The sequence below is a fragment of the Manis pentadactyla genome, chromosome 3, assembly GCF_030020395.1.
Source record: "Manis pentadactyla isolate mManPen7 chromosome 3, mManPen7.hap1, whole genome shotgun sequence".
NCBI lineage: Eukaryota > Metazoa > Chordata > Mammalia > Pholidota > Manidae > Manis > Manis pentadactyla.
Window position 1 is genome coordinate 212,555,266 of NC_080021.1, and position 20,052 is coordinate 212,575,317.

The following is a 20,052-nucleotide window of genomic DNA, read 5'->3' on the forward strand; positions in this document are numbered from 1 at the left end:
ATAGACTAAGTATTAATCCAAGCTAGACAAGGGCAACAAAACATCCACGGATGCACAAGATTTCTCTCAAAACAGGGGGGTGAGCTTCTAAGCCTCACCTCTGTTGATCCCCAATTTCTCACCTGATGGCCCCCCTGCGACTGTGCCTGTCTTAGGTTGTTCCTCCCTTGAGTAATCTTACCCGTCTCTGGCTAACCAGTCATCTTCCGGGGCCATACAGGGAAATGTAAAGTTGGTAAGTGAGAGAGAAGCCATATTGTTTGCAAAGGTTAGCTTTTTACTTCTTTGCATATTTATGCCCTGTGGCTTCTATGCCCAGCATTTGTCTTGAGGTGTCTTTACCACTTGGAAGAATTATGATACTCGGTAATTTCGATATGAGGCCCAAATTCTACTTAAGGGTTGTAATTAGGAAGGAAGAAGAAAAGCTATAGGAGTAGCAGGCGGAATAAAACATGGGAAGACTGATTATTTCTTTGATATATCTTCTTGTAGAGTAACATAAGCATGTATAGGTTTTAAACTACTAATTAAATTGCGTACACACATTAACATACTAGGAATACAGCTACATAACCAAAGCAGACCTACAATTACCAGCCATATCCAGTGAAACCAAGAAAACCAGTTAGGCACTCTAGGCATTTGTGAAAACTTATCAATGATATGATGGATATTGTCTAACTGAATTGGAATAGTTTGAGAAAAATCAGACAAATTAAAACAACACATTCCTGGGAACTGTTCTCACAGACTGGATAATTTTAATTGACCTATCTTCAAGTTCAATGATTCTTATGTCAGCTCAGATGTGCTATTGAAACCCTCATATGAATTTTTAATTTCAATTTTGTATTTTTCAGCCCCAGAATTTGATTCCTTTTTATAATTTCTGTCTCTTTTGATATTCTTTGTTTGTTGAGACTTTTTTCTCCTGGTTTCTTTTAGCTCTTTGTTCAAATTACCTTTAACTCTTCATATTTAAGACTTTATTTAAATTTTTTTTTATTTTAAAGAAGTCTATGCTTCTTTGTGCAGTGTCTATTAATTTCTTATAGAGTGGACCATACTTTATTGTTTCTTTGCTTGCTTTGTGATTTTTTTTGTTGGCAACTGGACATTTTGAATAGCCTATTGTGGTATCTCTGGAAATCACGTTCTTGTCTTTCCTTAGTTTATTTTTGTTGCTTGGAGAGGACTGTAGCTTTTATTTGTTTAGGGATTTTTAAAAACTATTTTTGGAAAGTCTGTATTTGTCATTATGTTCTCTGAAGTCTCTGTTCCTTTAGCTTGTATTCAGCTAGTGTTTTGGTAGAGATTTCCATGAATGCCAGGAGCCAAGAGAAAAAATTAAATGAAAAGAAAATAGGAAAACAGGAAGAAAAAGATAAACATTTCTCTATTTTTGCTAATGGTCTCTGTTTTGGGGCGTTCCTTTGTCTGTTAGCTAGGCCATTTGCAACTCTGCCTTAGTCTTTACTCCCTGCTTGTTTTGAGCCTAGAGATCAACCAGAGGTGAAAGTTTAGGGTGTTCTCAGGTCTCATAGCATATGTCCTAACCTGAGCATTTATATGACTTTCTAAATTCTGCAATATATGTGATGCTTTCAAATGTTTGTGTATAGTGGGTTGCTTTTTGCTCCTTTCAGGATTCTCTCTTTGTCTTTCAACTGTTTGGAAACACTCTCCCCAGCTTTTTCTCCCAGGCTTTTGGTGCTCCATTGTTTGCCTCAAGTATAATCTTTTGCCCTCACTGGCAGTAGGTTTTTTCTTTTTCTTAATTTTTCTTTTCCTTGAGGAATGTCTCCTTTTGTACCCTGAGTGAGTTCCAAGTTAGGTTAAAAAAAAAAGTATCTTGTACCAGTTCTTCAGGCAGCCACAGACAATTCAAAACAAATACAATTCTCTGCGAATAAGATCGGCTCTGCTCTCTCCAGACCCAGGGACCAGTGTCCCTCACTAGGAGCACAGGATGCTGACTTTGAGACTACCACTGAACCAGTTTGGGGGATGGGGCAAGGGAAAGAAAAAATGCTGTGAAGCTTTCCTGCTGTTTTAAAGTTACTTTTTTTTTGGTTCGTTTCAGTGTTTGCTCATTTGTAAACCTTTGACTATTTAACAGAGTTCTGAAAATTTTGATTTTGTTTTTGATTGTTTTTTCAATGTTTCTGTGGAGTGACTCACTCTTTGATCTACTTACTCACTGATCTGATCTCACTCCTGAAAAGGAGATGATGAGGTTTGATTATGTTGAGTTTGCGACACATATAGGAAGGCCCAGTGTACATGTTCCACAGATAGATTTAAGAGTTTGAATCTTTCTTATGGAGGAGATCTGAGCTATAAATAGGGATTGGGATGTCATCACCTTATTGTGGAATATACAAGGATGGATAAGGTCATCAGGCAGGTTCCCAGGGAATGTCACCATAGAGGAGAACATAATGGAGGCAGAGAACTTATGGTCTCAAAGTACAAGGAAAACCAGAAGACTATGGGAGAATGAAAGCTATGAAGATAGAGTTGAAAACAGAGGTGACTGATTTCCACTGTGAAGATGAAACTTCCCCAGTAAGATGAAACTGTAATAAGGTATCCTTATAAATTGTTTCAGTAGAATGGTGATATTTGATTGAAAGAAGAGGAATTGAATGGTAATTATAAGATAATGCTAGGTCAAAGATTTTCTTTTTAAACTTGGCACAGGACTTGAACATATTAGGTTGGAGTGGTAAAAGGATCTGTGGAGAGGATAGAGTAGAACAGAGGTGAATAATGGAGTGTGGTCTTAGAGGAGGACAGGGGAATAGAGTTAAGAGCACAGATGGAGTTGGCTTTCATTAGATTTTGGATCTTATGTTTTTTAAGTCTGGAGATAAAGTGATGGATGAATAAGGATATAGATAAGTTTATAAGTAGGAATTTGAAAGCTGAGGGTAAGTGTTAAGCATGGATTAACTTTTTTTGATGAAAAAGGAAAGATCGTCTGAACAGTGAGAGTTTGGCTGGAGTGAAGTAAAGTTTGAAGGGAGTGATAAAAGCCAGAATAATTGCTGTAGGAAATGGAAGAGTGAGCTGGCCAATGCCAAGAAAAAGAAAGGATTGTTAGGTTGAGTCCTCAGCTGAGGTTGGAGGCTCATATCGAAATGGTATTAGCATGAACAATTTCGATTTTTCCAGCAAAGTTAACGTAGATTGTAATATGTTTGGGGCTTTTGGCAGGTAGGAGAAAAGGATAGGGTGAAGTGGATTATAATGCTTGGTTGCAAGAATAGTTAGTTATGTTCAGTGATGTAATCCATTGTGAATAGGTAGGAGAACTTAGGCAGTGGGTTAATAGACAAGGAGAAAATGGAAGGATTTGAGGATGATTTGACTCCATTAGATTGAGGAACAAGTGGAATGGGAGAAAGGAAATGAGAGAGCTGGCAGTATATAAGAGGCTGTTGTCATAGAGTGAGACATTTGAATTTTACTTCCAAGGTCAAGCAGTTCCAGGTGATGAGTGATAAAGTCCAGGATGCGGTCCTGTGAGTTGGTGAGTCAAAGTGAAATGGAGCTAAATGTTACTGATTTTAAGGCTTTCAAAAAACTGTAAGACTAAGGTATTGGTTGAATTACTTATATGCTCCCTGAAGCCACCCTAATAGCATGATTTGGGATGGGGAGGAAGACAGCCTTGTGCCAACATTTTTAATAAATGTGGACAATTATTAATATTACTTAATGAACAACAGTGGATGCAGCCTTGCCAAGTTAATTTTTTGTAGATAATTAGTTGTTTCCTATGGACTCAAGCTATGGTCAGTTTATTTGGAAATAAGCAGATATTAAATTAGGAAAATGAAACCCATGTAAGCACAGTTCATATCATCAATTTATTCTGCAAACATTTACTGAATGCTTTTTGTGGGCCTTGAAGTTGCTCACAGCTTAGAGGAGTTGACAAACATCTAAAAAGATAATCGATATAGTGTGCTAAATGCTATAGTAGAGTAATGGTTTCATTACTCTACTATATGCCAAAATCCATTGGGACGGATAAGAAACCATCAAAAACTTGTTCATAAATTTACCATGTCATTGTATGTACTTTCTTGATCATTTTTAATGCAAATGATTTCAGACAATGTAAAAAGTATAAATAACATACAAATATCTATCTACATGATGCAGAGTTTAAAAAATAAAATATACAGAGACAGTTGAAAGCTTCCTTTGTATCCTTCCCTAATCCCATTCCCCTTTCTTTGTCTCCTTGCCCATAATAAATTTGGTGTTCTTCATTCACATGAATTTTTTTTAGTTGCACGTTTTGAACCTTAGAAAATTATTTCCTGCTGTTCTTATCTTTCTGCAATTTGCTTTTTTCCCATTCAACATTGATTCTAAGAATTTTCTTTTTTTTTTTGGTAGATAATTATTTTTTATTGAAGGGTAGTTGACATACAGTATTACATTACATTAGTTTCAGGTGTACAACATAGTGATTCAACATTTATATACATGACAATTCTAGGTACCAGCTATCACCATACCAAGTTGTTACAATATCTTGACTATATTCATTACATCCTGGTCACTTATTATTTTACCATTGGAAGTGTGTACTTTTTTTTTGTTTGTTTGTTTGTTTTTTGTGAGGGCATCTCTCATATTTATTGATCAAATGGTTGTTAACAACAATAAAATTCTGTATAGGGGAGTCAATGCTCAATGCACAATCATTAATCCACCCCAAGCCTAATTTTCGTCAGTCTCCAATCTTCTGAGGCATAACAAACAAGTTCTTACATGGAGAACAAATTCTTACATAGTGAATAAGTTCTTACATGGTGAACAGTACAAGGGCAGCCATCACAGAAACCTTCAGTTTTGCTCATGCATTATGAACTATAAACAGTCAGTTCAAATATGAATACTCATTTGGCTTTTATACTTGATTTATATGTGGATACCACATTTCTCTCTTTATTATTATTATTTTTAGTAAAATGCTGAAGTGGAAGGTAGATACAAAATAAAGGTAGAAAACATAGTTTAGTGTTGTAAGAGAGCAAATGTAGATGATCAGGTGTGTGCCTGTAGACTATGTGTTAATCCAAGCTAGACAAGGGCAATAAAACATCCACGTATGCAGAAGATTTCTCTGAGAACTGTGGGGTGAGGTTCTAAGCCTCACCTCTGTTGATCCCCAATTTCTCACCTGATGACCCCCCTGCGACTGTGCCTGTCTTAGGTTGTTCCTCCCTTGAGGAATCTTACCCGTCTCTGGCTAACCAGTCATCTTCCGGGGCCATACAGGGAAATGTAGAGTTGGTAAGTGAGAGAGAAGCCTTATTGTTTGAAATGGTTAGCTTTTTATTTCTTTGCATATTTATGCCCTGTGGCTTCTATGCCCAGCATTTGTCTTGAGGTATCTTTACCACTTGGAAGAATTATGATACTCGGTAAATTTGATATGAGGCACGACCATATACATCTTTTTGAGCTCAGTTATCAATTGTTGCATAGGACATCATCCAAAACTTAGCAGCTTAAAGCAGCAAATATTTATCATCTCACAGTTCCTGACGGCTAAGCATTAGGCCAGCTTAACTGGGTGCTTCAGGATTAGTCTTTTACAAGACTACAATCAGGTGGCAGGGGCCTGCAGTCATCTTGGCTAACTTGGGGAAGAGTCACCTGCCTGCGCACTCATAAGGCTATTGGCAGGCCTCAGGTCCTCACTGGCTGTTGGCCAGAGACATCCGGTCCTCCCTACATGGCCTCTCCATAGGGCAGCTTATATTATGGGAGCTGGCTTCCCACAGATTAAAGAGTGAATGATTGAGAGAGGGAACCCAAGGTGGAAGCCAGTGTATTCATTAACTGGTCTTGGAATCCCATCAATTCTGCCATATTCTGTTTGGTAAAAAATGAGTGCATTCCATACTCAAAGGGAAGAGATTATATAAGGGTGTGACTAGTAGGTTGGGTCATTGGAGGCCTTCTTAGAAGCTGTCTACCACATTTGGTCATAGGATATATATCATCAGCTGTACTAGATGTTGTGAAATCTTTTCCTGAGGTGGCTATTCTAATGTATATTTTCCTAGAAATAAGATTTAAACTTTACTAATGTTTAAAATAGGAATTGATCGGTGGCTTTGTGTTAGAGGCTTGTTGCTTAGAGTATTCAGTATTGAGAAGGAATAGTGGGAATTCCAGGTTTGTTTTGATATAGTGCTGGTTTGTGTGTCAGGTTGGGAGTGTTTGTGTATTATATTATCTAGATTTAACTAAATTAATGCTCATGAAATGGACAAGTTAAGAACCATCTGCAAAGAAAAATGGATTAAAATTAGAAGAATAAACTATATGCTAAGAAAATTGGAGAATTGATACTTCTCTTGGTGGCAATTCTTGGCTGTATATGAGGGGAAGATAATTATTGTCTATAATGTTTGACAGGATGTTAGTAAAAACATTAAAATCACAGACCATTTCTTTATCATTTAATAATAATTTTTATTTCTGTATTTTATAATTCACTATTGTTGTAACAATGAACCTTACCCTAATTGTATGTTGTTTTTAAAATACTAGCTAATAATAGTGTGCATGCAAGTAAATACACATATATTGTGGGTACATGATTGAATTTGTAGACTGTTCTATTCAAGGTATGAAAAGAATACTAGGGAGTAAGGAGGAGGGAGCAACTGAATTCCTAAAGAAGACAGCAAAGGCGTCATAAATAGGTCGATTTTGAACTGGGTCACAAAAGACAGATAGGAAGCTAAATGGCAGAAAAAGGGGTAAGGACATTTTTGGCAGAGTAAACAGCATTTAGAATGGAATAGATCCTTTAGTCTATGACTTTTTGAACTTCCTTATGTGGTTAGAATGAGAATTGTGGGGGAGGTGAAGGAAGAATGGAGGTAAGAGGTGGCCAGAACAGAGGCTCCATGTAGCTAGTGGAGATTGGTTAAGTAGACATTGGCACAATCTATTAGAACTAAGGAGTCTTAGTTCTCTGTTTTCAACTGGCTAGTTTGGCACTACAGTGCTATCCTTCAGGTCAGGACTTAAAAGGCTGGCTTCAGCGTACAGCTCCCAGTGATAGGGAGTGAAGATTTCCCACTGAGAATTTCAGTTTTACTGTTTTTGTTTTTCATGAAAAATTGGGAGTAGATAAATTTTATTATTATTAGATAGCTTTATTTACATAGCTTTATTGAGGTGGAATCAGTTAAATGAACTGCATGTATTTAAGAAATTGGTAAGTTTTGACATATGTATATACCTGTGACTCCATCACTGCAATCAAGATAATGAACCATTCATCAGCCCAAATGATTCTTTGTTCTTTTAGATGAATTAAAAAAAAATTAACACTATATTTTAAGATAAATATGTACAAAATAAAAGTTATTTTAGGGAATTTAGTGAGTGGTAACATTTTCAAAAGTTTTCTACTAGGAGGTTTTAAAAACATATACACAACTAGAGAGAATAGTTTAGTAAACTTCCATGTACCCTCTCACCCAACTTGAATGTGTGATAGTATTTTTAATCTTACTATCATAATGCATATACTTTTTGCTTTCTTAACAAATTGCAAAAGCCTGATTATATGAATTCTTTATTTTACAAATGAGGAAATTAAAACCTGGAGAAATTGAGTTATTTGAAAAGAAAAAAGAGGAAATTATGGAAACGAAGTTGATGGGGAAGAAAAACTATTTTTCACTCCTTTGTTTGCCAGACCCTTCCTCCTCCAAAGTGTGCCGTCTGGAATGGCAGGATGGCCATCACCTGGGAGCTTATTAGAACTGTAAATTGTCATGCCCCATCCCAGACCTACTAAATCAGAAATTTTATTTTAACAAGAGTTCTGGGAGATCCTACACACATTAAAGTCTGAGAAGCTCAGTGCTAGGGCAAATTACCTCTTTGGGCAACAATGAAATTTTAGAGTTAAAAATCTTTCTTGAACTGAGGTAGATGAAAGGGGAAAAAAAACTGGAAACCTCACTTTAGTTACTGTTTAGTTTCTGTTAGTGAATGATGCCCTGTACAGTAGTACCATGAGACGTTCATCTCTTAGATTTCCCTGTGTGTCCGTTTTCAGTTTACAAGGAGAAAAGGGATATCTGAAGATAAAACAACAAATAAGTACTCTAGTCTATTTTAATTATCCTTTTATGCCTTTTGCAAGGATTATATTTGGCCTGTGAAGAGGAAATAGAAGCCTCATGGCCATTTTTTTTACAGCCCCATAAGTTGATAAAGCAAAACCCAGAGTCTCTTCCCCCCTCCCACTCTTCATTCCAAAGATAGCAAAGTTGGGCAACCAGAAGGCAGAATTAAACACTGTTCAATGTGTACACCAAGGGAGGACCTCATGTTGTGTTCAATCTTAGCTGGCTAGGAAACCCTTCCATTAGCCTCTTCCTAATGTTTGCACTGAATGAGCCATTACATTTTGAAGGCAACACTGACTGAATTCAGTATTGATGCATTCACTTACCAACTTTTCTGCCTCTGGCAGAACAGTCTTTTACTAATGGTAGTGTACAAACAGCAGCCACTAGCTTTATCCTCACTTTATAAAGGAAGCCTTGTAATATTGCTTCTCTTGCCATATCCCTTATATGTATAGGCCCCACTCTAATTCTATTCTTTGTGCCCATGCTCCAGAAGCATTTTCTAGATGCTTGTTACTCATTAATGGAAACCCTTTTGGTTTGGTCCCAGGTAAAAACCTGCACATGATTGAAATGTGTTCTGAGGTATGTTGTGTTATGGTAAGGTATTGGTATCTTAACAAAGAAGAAATACCAATGTTGTTATTTTGATTTGTAGTATTTACACATATAGCACCTAGCTGGTGTATCTTCATATGTTTGCAGAGAATGATTTGGCAGCCAAAAAAACATTCAGATTCAGAATTTAGTAAAAGAGGTTTTACCAGTCCTTTTTACTGTTGTATTCTTTCTGATGAAAGCTTATGCTCTAGAGTTAACCAGTAAAATAAATGATTCCAGTTTTACTAAATACATGGGTCCTCAGGGCCTGGCATGTACTCCGTCATATACAACATATACACTGCAGTGGTTCCAGTGATGCCTTATTGGATATAAAGAATCCCGTATATCAGATCTCATAGTATATTAATGGAGAGCTTTACCCTCCATTAACTCAGTGAAATTATGTCACTGGCACTGATACGGTGAGACTATGGACCATGAAAAACAATATAATTTCCATCTTAATGGTAATGGGGAATTTAAAAATAAATTTTAGAAAATGTAAAATAAACCTTTAGTATGTAAAATAAACCTTTAGTATGTGAAGTCCCAAAACAGTTTAAAAAATGATTTGTTGAAGTGGTGTCACTTTTGAGCATTGTATTTGAACTTGTGATGATATGAGAGAGATAAAAAGATGGCAGCTGTACATATAATGAGCTGCTGAAAGTTTGCATCTTCACTATTTTGAACTTTTTAATAGACTGAGTCCTCTTCATATTTCAGGGTTGTCATTCCTGAATTTCAGCCTTGACTCTTAAGCTTCAAAGTCTAACTTGTGCTTTTGTAATGTTCTATCTGTCTGTTTCCTTTATTTGTAGTTATAAAATTGGTGATATGTAGTGACAACATAGTAAGTGTGGGAATAGCTCAAATTAAAATTAGAAACTGGCCTTGGCATGTATTCAATTCACTGCCCAGGGTAAAGTCCAGTGCCACAGAGAGTGGATCTTAACCTTCCTCTCCTGGTATTTTAGCTTTACTGATGATTTGAAACCACAGCAGTTAATATGCTTTAGCCTTTGCTTTTACAGATGAGAAATGGATCTTATACTTATATCACCAGGTTTCAAAACTATTTACACTAAGTGGGATGGTTTACTACCTCAGGGGTAATGCATTAAGCCTATTGCTCTGGAGAATCCATTTTCATCTCTTCTCACCAATTGATGGGACAGATACGACAAGCCTTTAAAGTTGAGTGGAAATTTTCTGTGGGGTGGGCTGTTGTATCAAATTGTTCCTTAGCACCACCATGGATGTTGTAAAGACTTGTGAGTGGGTAGCCTATGGCTAAAAAAAAGATATATTGTCTGCAGTAGGGAGGCTGTAAGGTCTAATATATAGGGAATAGTTTTCTTCTTATTTGCCCAGTTTCCTTCTTTAAATCATAACTTGAATCCATGCACACTGAAGAGGTTTTTTGATTAACCAACACCAGAATGCATTAATAAAGTTCTTAATTGTGTGTAATGCTGTGAAAGGCCTTGCTTAAAGAGAATTGTATAGTCATTATACATATAATTCCTAATTTGCATCAATATAGTCTTATATTTAGGTTTAGTGTGTTTACTTGAGTGTTGTTTATAAGGGGCCGGGATTACCCCATTAATACGGTAACCACCCCCCAGTAATTCACAGTTGAAAACACTGTTACCATTATGCTAATGATCATTCATTTGCCTCTTACTCCTTTCATTTTCTTAATCAATAGCATTACAATGTAGTGACTAAGAAAAATGTTATAAGACATTAATGTATAATCTCAAAAGGAAAAGTACATAAAATAAGCTTTGAAATTAAATCGCCACCACCACATTAAAGAGCCTGGATTCTATTTTAAGGACTCTTTAAGAATAAAAAGTAGAGTTTTGAAATGAGGCAGATTTCCACTAACATTTAAATTACTAATCAGTAAATATTTTTTAATGAGGGCTCCTTTACCTCCTGGAATTAGTTAAATGCTCTAAATGACACACTAAAGATAACCCAGATTCTTTCTGGCTCGACTTTTCTCTCATTGAACTTTAGTTTTCAGGATGTCTTCATTTAGAATTTTTTTAACAGCTGATGAATTCGGTCTCTGAGTTACTTTACCTCTACTAACAGGTGTTGTTTAATTCTTAGAAAATCAGATCAACGCACGTAACGATGTTTGTAAAGACCAGAAATTCTTAAGGTGAATTTAATATGTTTTCCTTCCAGCTTGTAAGTATGCAAGACATAACAAGCAAAACATTAAGATAACAACAGCAAAAACATTTTCTTGTAGAATCAAGAAATGCTCGTATAGAATACCCTTGCACACGTGAGGTAGCTTTCATTTATTATAGGCTCTAAGAGAAATAGCAAATGATTTCACTTTTGTTGGCTCTGCTGCTCTCTCACAGATTTCTCTGTGACTTTTCACAATATATTTCTGGGGAACAAAGTTCATTGTAGTCTAAATGCAAACATATGTTTCTGTATATTAAGCAAGTATTTTAATACATTATTATTACTTGAGCTAATCACAAATAGTCATCTGTCAGTGAACTAAAAAGGTACAAAGTTCACAGTAATTCTTAGATAGTTTAGTAATTACCCAGACAGCTTGTTAGAAAAGCTGTTTAAATCTAGGATTATGAAATACACTGATGGCTGTTTTACTCCCATGGAGTTTCAAAGATTGTTAGTACATTTCTCTATAATTATATACAAGTTTTAAGGGTCTTCATTAATGAAATTTATATTCTAGTTCAGAATTGATAACACTTAAAAATTGCACTGACTTCTTGCTCCCCTTCCCAGTCCCTTGGTGTTAATTATTAAACACAAGCTTTTTTGTCTTTTCCTCCTCTTATCCCTCCTCCTGATGGTGATCATTTATATTTGATTTTTAAACAAATATTTTCCAAATAAAGAAATTTCTTCAGATTCTGGAAACTTCTTGAGGGAAAAAGGTGTGAAGAGGTGAAAGAAGAAATTAAGTCCACAAAAACAGAAACTTTAATATATTTTCTTAATTTTCTAATCATTATTCCATTATATCATGCCTTTATGTCTTTCTGGCAACATGTATACATCAGTTTACCATAGCAGCTGTGGTAGTTAATGGACTCTTAAAAGTCGTGTTGGATTTAACTAAACAAATATGTATTTGTTCCCATCTAATGAAATTTACTGCTGTCTTAGAAAGCTGGCTCTTAATTTGTTTATCTAGATTATTTTAAATCACAGATATAGTGCTTTTGTATTAACTTTAAAAAACAACTACTAGATATAGTGCTTTTGTATTAACTTTAAAAAACAACTACTAGAATAAAGTCTTCCAAGGTTTTATTTTATTCCTAAAAATACTTAATTTGGTATGTTAACATTTAGTTTTTTATTTCCTCAGGTATTTGCAGTTGTTTATCTGTTATTTAATAATCAGAAAACTCCTGCACATTTTCATGATAATATTAAACACCATTCAGCCCCAACCTAAATGTTTCAGTTATTTTTTTTGTTTTTCTCATATTAAGGAGACACATTTTAGATCATGATGCAAAATGTAGATGACCAGAAGTGACATTAAAGAAACAAAAGAATCTTTTCTACTCCAGGAGGGATTTGTCCACTACTTAAATGTGAACATTTTTTTCCCCTCTAAAATATTGCTTCACTACCTATAATCTGTTTTCCTTACGGAGCATACTGAAGCATTACAGTATAGTCAACATTTTCTTTTCCTGAACTTTGGTATAATTAGATGAAGACAATGTAAAATAGACTGAGTCCTAACAGGTAAGTCTCAGTTTTGATCCACATATCAAAACATTCAGGTGTATAGAATAGGATAAAAATGTTATGATCTAGAATTTAATGATAATTTCCCATGTATTATAATTTTATAACATTCTTGACCCACAGAACTGAGTTTTCACATCCTTATAAATCAAAGAACTGTACTTACTAAGTTCAGTTCTATCTAATTTTTGTTACTTTATTTTCTAGGATGTATGCAATCAGTATATTTTTCTTGATTCCTTCTTGGGAGGCAAAATTTCACAAATCAAGTAACTCCATTGTTTCAGTAATTTAGTATTGTTTTCCTTATTAACTTCAGTTATTGTTATGGCACTAATAAATGATAATACTAAATCCTGCAAAATATTTTAGGTTAGAACTGTAGTAATAGATCACCAGATTTTTTTAAATTACAATTTTTTAAATTAAGGTATTATTGATATACACTCTTATGAAGGTTTCACTTGAAAAACAAGGTGGTTACTACATTGACCCATATTATCGAGTCCCCCCAACACCCCATTGCAGTCACGTCCATCAGTATAGTAAGATGCCACAGAGTTATTAGCTGTCTTCTCTGTGCTACACTGTCTTCCCCATGATCCCCCCCTCACCATATGTACTAATCATAATACCCCTCAATACCCTTCTCCCTCCCTTTCCCCCTGCCTTCCTCCACCCCTCCCCTTTGGTAACTGCTAGTCCCTTCTTGGAGTTTGTGAGTCTGCTGCTGTTTTGTTCCTTCAGTTTTGCTTTGTTATTATACTTCACAAATGAGGGAAATCATTTGATAGACCACCAGATTTTTAATGACACGCTATTTGGTTTCTGCTTTAACTATCTACTCAAGTGATGCTTACTGATAGAGCTATTCTACTTCAAAGAAATGTCACAGAAATTTCTACTGGAAAGATAAATAAGAGTGTGATGCCAGCAAAAGAGCATGGATATGTAGTTAATGAGGAAAAGCCAAATTAAGCTAGTTATAGATTTCTGTCTCAGATTCCTCATGGAGTAAAATGGGTGTGAATAGTTACTTAGTTGAGTACTTTGATGGTATAGATTCCACTAAGAAACTCTTGGGAGGTGTTAACATTGTAACATTGATCCAGAAAGCAGTTCTTTAATGTATTAGGCTTATAACCCTAAGTTCTGTGTTCTAGCAGTAAATTATTATGCCAATCAAAAAAATATTCATTATTAGACCTCTTTAGTACCTTACTATGGAGAACTCCAGAAGTCAGTTCTAAATACAAGTCTGCTAACTAGCACCATTGCAATTGCTAAATGAAACAAACCGGTTGGAATGTCTGCTGCTAGTGGAGAGAGTGGTTCTCTCCTAGGAAAATTTCTTTCCTAGTTTCATGAGATGCTTACCGACAGTAATCATTCCAATATGTAAGTTGTATCCTTTCTTTGATTTACAGGTTTTAGCAAGAATACTAATTTGAGCACTAGGAATTAATTTAGGCATTCAGTAAATGTTTGTTGAATTGAATTTACATAGCTCCTTATGAGCTATAAAATGCATTTTGTATATATTAACATTAGATTAATATAAACAATAAAATACCTTGCATATGCTCTTGGTTTTAAAGTACCTCTCTGCATCCTTCCAACATTTTTTCCAGGCTTCATGCAGCTGAATTAGGCTGCCGCCTCTTCAGTCAGCAAAATTCCATTGGTGTATCTGTCTACATGAGATACAACATTTTATTCTAGCATAGGAAAAATTTTAAGTCTTCCTCCTATTTTTCTTAACTACAACTCTGCTTCTCTTTATTTGATGCAGCTTTAGGAATGACTGAGTAAAAGGATTTCCAAATATTTTGATATATTTCTGACCATAATTTTCTCCACTATTAACAGAAGACCATAAAAATCACAAACACATAAGAAAATGCTATTTCTGATAAAGATTTTTTGCAGAAATCTCTCTCCTTCCTCTCATAATAAAATTAGTGATGTATGTTATTATGTAGTATGTTTTCTCAAATTCCATCTCTTTGTGTTTGAACCTGGTAAATTATCCATCATTTCTCCTTATGGCTTGCATGTGTTCTTCAAAAATGATCTCTTCTGTGCTCATATCCTCAGTTTAAAAAACAAAATTCTCTTCCTCCTTTCCTATCTTCCTCATCCATCCTCTCTCTGTATATCTATACACATGTAGAAATGTGTATAGGGAATATATATATTCAGAATACTTTTTTTTGAAATGTATGTGAGTCAGTTGCTGACATGATGCACTGTTAATGCTAAAAACTTCAGTAGATATTTTCTAAAGAGAAAATAATTCTCTTTTATAACCATAATACAGTTATCAAAATCAGGAAATTAACAGTGGTATAAATTCTCAAATTTCATCAGTTTTCCCACTTAATGTCTTTTATAACAAAATGAAAAAAAAATACCATCCAAGATTCAAAGTAGAAACATGAATTACATTTATTTTCATATCACTTTAGTCTCCTTTTATCTGGAATAATTCCTTAATCTTTCGTGTTTTTCATGACACTGACATTCTTAAAGAATGTAAGCTATTTATTTTTTTAATTTTTTTATTTTGGTTTCATTAATCTACAATTACATGAGGAACACATTATGTTTACTAGACTCCCCCCTTCACCAAGTCCCTGCCACAACCCCCATTACAGTCACTGTCCATCAGTGTAGTAAGATCCTGTAGAGTCACTACTTGTCTTCTCTGTGTTGCACAGCCCTCCCTGTGCCCCCCCACATTATACATGCTAATCTTAATGGCCCCTTTCTTTTCCTCCACTTATCCCTCCCTTCCCACCTATCCTCCCCAGTCCCTTTCCCTTTGGTAACTGTTAGTCCATTCTTGGATTCTGTGATTTTGCTGCTGTTTTGATCCTTCAGTTTTTTCTTTGTTCTATAAGCTATTTATTTTGCAGGATATTTTTTCAATTCAGTATTTTTTGATGATTTCTTACAGATAGATTATTATACATTTTTTGCAGAAATGTCACAGAAATGATGTTTTGTCCTCTATGATTTAGATCAGGAGGCATGTGGTGTTGCTTTGCATAATATTAGTGATACTAACTTTGATCATTCTTTCAGGTTTTTATTTTTATTTTTTAAACAGCTTTATTGAGGCATAATTAACATACAATAAACTGCACACATCTGCCTCCAGTTTTTAATGTAATTGATGAGTAAAGTTAATGACTTTAGAGTTTGCCTTACAAATTCTTTGAATTTCAGGAACTTTTAAAAAATGTCAAAGCCAAGTGCTAGCCTGATTTGTCAACAAGTTAGTGTAGGTTGTACATGTTTAAGGGGATGAATAACTGGTTAAAAGAAGAGTAAACACTCTGGCTTTGGAGTTCTTTATCTAGACTGAGTGTTGGGCATCTTTGTTGTGACCATGGCTTTTAAAATGTAGCTTCCTCATCTCCTGCTACATTTGCTGTCATGAGTTATATTAGTAGCCCACTGTCAGATCAGATTTAGGAATTTAAAAAAAGCTATTGTAGTGAGGACTAATTATAGACTATGTATAGGGAAACAATATAAACTAAATTTATAAATATAGACTTTATTCACTATTAGATAGCTAAGAATTAAGATTCCTTGGTCTGTTTCTTGTAAGAGTTCATAAAAATTAGAATTTCAGAGTAGGAAAAGATCTTAACTGCCATAATCTAGTGCTTTCCAAGCTGTATGAGATAATGAGCTCCTTAGCCTTCTGAACAGCTGGGCTGGGCCCTGGGATGCCTAAACTCTTGTGCTGGTTATCAGTGGCTGCAAGCAGTCTTGTCTTTTTACCCCAGTATGCTGTATAAATATTGCAATATTCTGTGGGCTCCATGATATGAAGGGATAAGGAGGCACTGTTTGTCCAACAACCCATTTAATCTTTAAATCTCCTCTGCTTTATCTCTGCTAAATGATGATTCATCCTAGCTATTTGCTGGACAAATACTTGATACCAATTTGTGTGCCAGGACCTATGCTAATGTAAGGAATATAGCAATAAATAAGACAGGTAAGTTAACTGCTGCTTACAGAGTTTTTACATCCTATTGGGGAAATAGACAAAATCCAAGTAAATAAATAAATAAGCACAGTAATTTTAAATTGAATAAAATGCTATGGATGAAATGCATGGAGTGATGAAAGAAGTATCAGGTGAAGCGACTTAGATGGGTTATTCAAAGACGTATTTGTGATGAGGTATCATATGACTGAGACTGGTAGGATTAGAATGAGCAGGCTTCAGAAACCTGGGAGAAGGGCATTTCAGGACAAGGGACTAACTAACAAGTGCATAGGTCTGGGTGAAGGGAAGGATTCACTGTATTTGAGAAATCGAATGGATGCATGGGTGACTGGAGCATAGTGTGTGAGATGGGGAGAATGGTTGGAGATGAGCAGGAGTCAGGTTGCGCAAGGGCTTCTGAACATAATAAGGAATTTGGATTTTTTCCAAAGGGCAGTGGGAAGCCCAGGAAGAATTTTTGTTTTTATTAAGATATCATTAATATACAATCTTATGAAGGTTTCACATGAGCAACTGCTTATAAAATGAGAGTTCCTGTGGCTAGGGTTCTCACCTGGCCCTGGTTGGCTAGCTCACTGCACACGTGTGGGCAATAATTTGCTATTGACTTAATATAAGGAGCTCTGCCCAGTGCTCTGGGCGACACAGTGGCATGGCTGCAAAGCTGCAGGAGAGCAGAGCAGAGGCTGGAGTGGTGGCAGTGCCGAGGACAGAGGCACAGAGGACGGCTCTGTGGGATGACTGTGTAGGCAGAGAGACACAGAGGATGGCTGTGCGGGCAGAGGGGCCCAGAGGCAGAGACTGGCTTTCTGCATTCAGACTCTCTCTGAGTGAACGGAATTTTAGTGATTGACCTGCCACCTGGAAACAAAGTTGGGTATAACCCTTTCACCCCGAGAATAGCTTACTGTCATTTTCTTTGGTCACACTGAATCCATAGTGAAATTGCCCAGGGCCGAAACCCACTGGCAAGACAGCAACATTGTGGTTTCAGCATTCACCCATATTATCAAGTCCCCTGACCCTACCCCATTGCAGTCACTGTCCGTTAGCATAGTAAGATGCTGTAGAGTCACTACTTGTCTTCTCTGTGCTATACTGCCTTCCCCGTGACTTCCCTACATTATGTGTGCTAATCATAATGCCCCTTAATCTCCTTCTCCCTCCCTCTCCACCTACCCTCCTTAACCCCTTCCCTGTGGTAAGCACTAGTCTCTTCTTGGAGTCTGTGAGTCTGCTGCTGTTTTGTTCCTTAGTTTTGCTTTGTTGTTATACTCTACAAATGAGTGAAATTATTTGGTACTTGTCTTTCTCCACCTGGCTTATTTCACTGAGCATAATACCCTCTAGCTCCAACCATTTTGTTGTAAATGGTAGAATTTGTTTTCTTCTTATGGCTGAATAATATTCCATTGTGTATATGTACCTCCTCTTTGTCCATTCATCTACTAATGGACACTTAGGTTGCTCCTATATCTTGGCTATTGTAAATAGTGTTGCAATAAACATAGGGGTGCATGTGTCTTTTTGAATCTGGGATCTTGTTTTTTTTGGGGGGGGGGATAAATTCCTGGGAGTGGAATTCCTGGGTCAAATGTTATTTCTATTTTTAGTTTTTTGAGGAACCTCCATATTGCTTCCCACAATGGGTGAACTAATTTACATTCCCACCAACAGTGTAGGAGGGCTCCCCTTTCTCCACATCCTCACCAGCATTTGTTGTTTCTTGTCTTTTGGATGTTGGCCATTCTAACTGGTGTGAGGTGATACTTCATTGTGGTTTTAATTTGCATTTCCCTGATAATTAGCAATATGGAGCATCTTTTCATGTGTCTGTTGGCCATCAGAATTTCTTCTTTGGAGAAGTGTCTGTTCAGATCCTCTGCCTGGTTTTTAGTCGGGTTATTTGCTTTTTGGGTGTTGAGGTGTGTGAGTTCTTGATATATTTTGGATTTTAACCCCTTATCGGGTAAGTCATTTACAAATATATTCTCCCATACTGTAGGATGCCTTTTTGTTCTGTTGATGGTGTCCTTTGCTGTACAGAAGCTTTTTAGTTTGATAAAGTCCCAGTTGTTCAATTTTGCTTTTGTTTCCCTTGCGCGAGGAGATGTGTTCAGGAAAAAGTTGGTCATGTTTATATTCAAGAGAGTTTTGCCCATGTTTTCTTCCAAGAGTTTTATGGTTTCATGACTACATTCAGGTCTTTGATCCATTTTGAGTTTACTTTTGTGTATGGAGTTAGACCATAATCCAGTTTTGATTTTCTTACATGTAGCTGTCCAGTTTTGCCAACACCAGCTGTTGAAGAGGCTGTCATTTCCCCACTGTATTTCCATAGCTCCTTTATCATATATTAATTAGCCATATATGTTTGGGTTTATATCAGGCCTCTGTATTTTGTTCTGTTGATCTATGGGTCTGTTTTTGTGCCAGTACCAAATTGCTTTGGTTACTGTGGCTTTGTAGTAGAGCTTGAATTTGGGGAGTGTAACCCCCTGTGCTTTATTATATTCCTTCTCAGGATTGCTTTGGCTATTCGGGGTCTTTTGTGGTTCCATATGAATTTTAGAATTATTTGTTCCAGGTTGCTGAGGAATGCTGTTGGTATTTTGATAGTAATTGCATTGAATCTGTAGATTGCTTTAGGCAGGATAGCTATTTTGACAATATTAATTCTTCCTATCCATGAGCACAGGATGTATTTCCATTTATTGGTGTCTTCTTCAATTTCTCTCATGAGTGTCTTGTAGTTTTCAGGGTATAGGTCTTTCACTTCCTTGGTTAGGTTTATTCCTAGGTATTTTATTCTTTTTGATGCAATTGTGAATGGAGGTGTTTTCTTGATTTCTCTTCTGCTAGTTCATTGTTAGTATATAGGAATGCCACAGAATTTCTGTGTATTAATTTTGTATCCTGCAACTTTGCTGAATTATTAGTTCTATAGTTTTGGAGTGGATTCTTTAGGGTTTTTTATGTACAATATCATGTCATCTGCAAACAGTGACAGTTTAACTCCTTCCTTACCAATCTAGATGCTTTTTATTTCTTTGAGTTGTCTAATTGCTGTGGCTAGGACCTCCAGTACTATGTTGAATAAAAGTGGGAGTGTGGGCATCCTTGTCTTTTTCCCGACCTTAGAGGAAAACCTTTCAGCTTCTCACTGTTAAGATGATGTTGGCTGTGGGTTTGTCATATATGGTCTTTATTATGTTGAGGTACTTGTCCTCTATACCCATTCTGTTGAGAGTTTTTATCATGAATGGATGTTGAATTTTGTCAAATACATTTATTATCTATTGAGATGATCATGTGATTTTTGTCCTTCTTTTTATTGATGTGGTGGATGATGCTGATGGATTTTTGAATGTTGTACCATCCTTGCATCCCTGGAATAAATACTACTTGATCATGATGGATGATCTTTTTGATGTATTTTTGAATTTGGTTTGCTAA

General features: G+C 36.0%; 1 protein-coding gene across 4 annotated transcripts in view; it reads left to right on the top strand.

Annotated features, from left to right (window-relative positions):
* Positions 1-20,052, top strand: part of PBX3 (PBX homeobox 3) — a 233,475-nt gene that overhangs the window by 32,366 nt on the left and 181,057 nt on the right. The gene's annotated exons all lie outside the window — the stretch shown is intronic.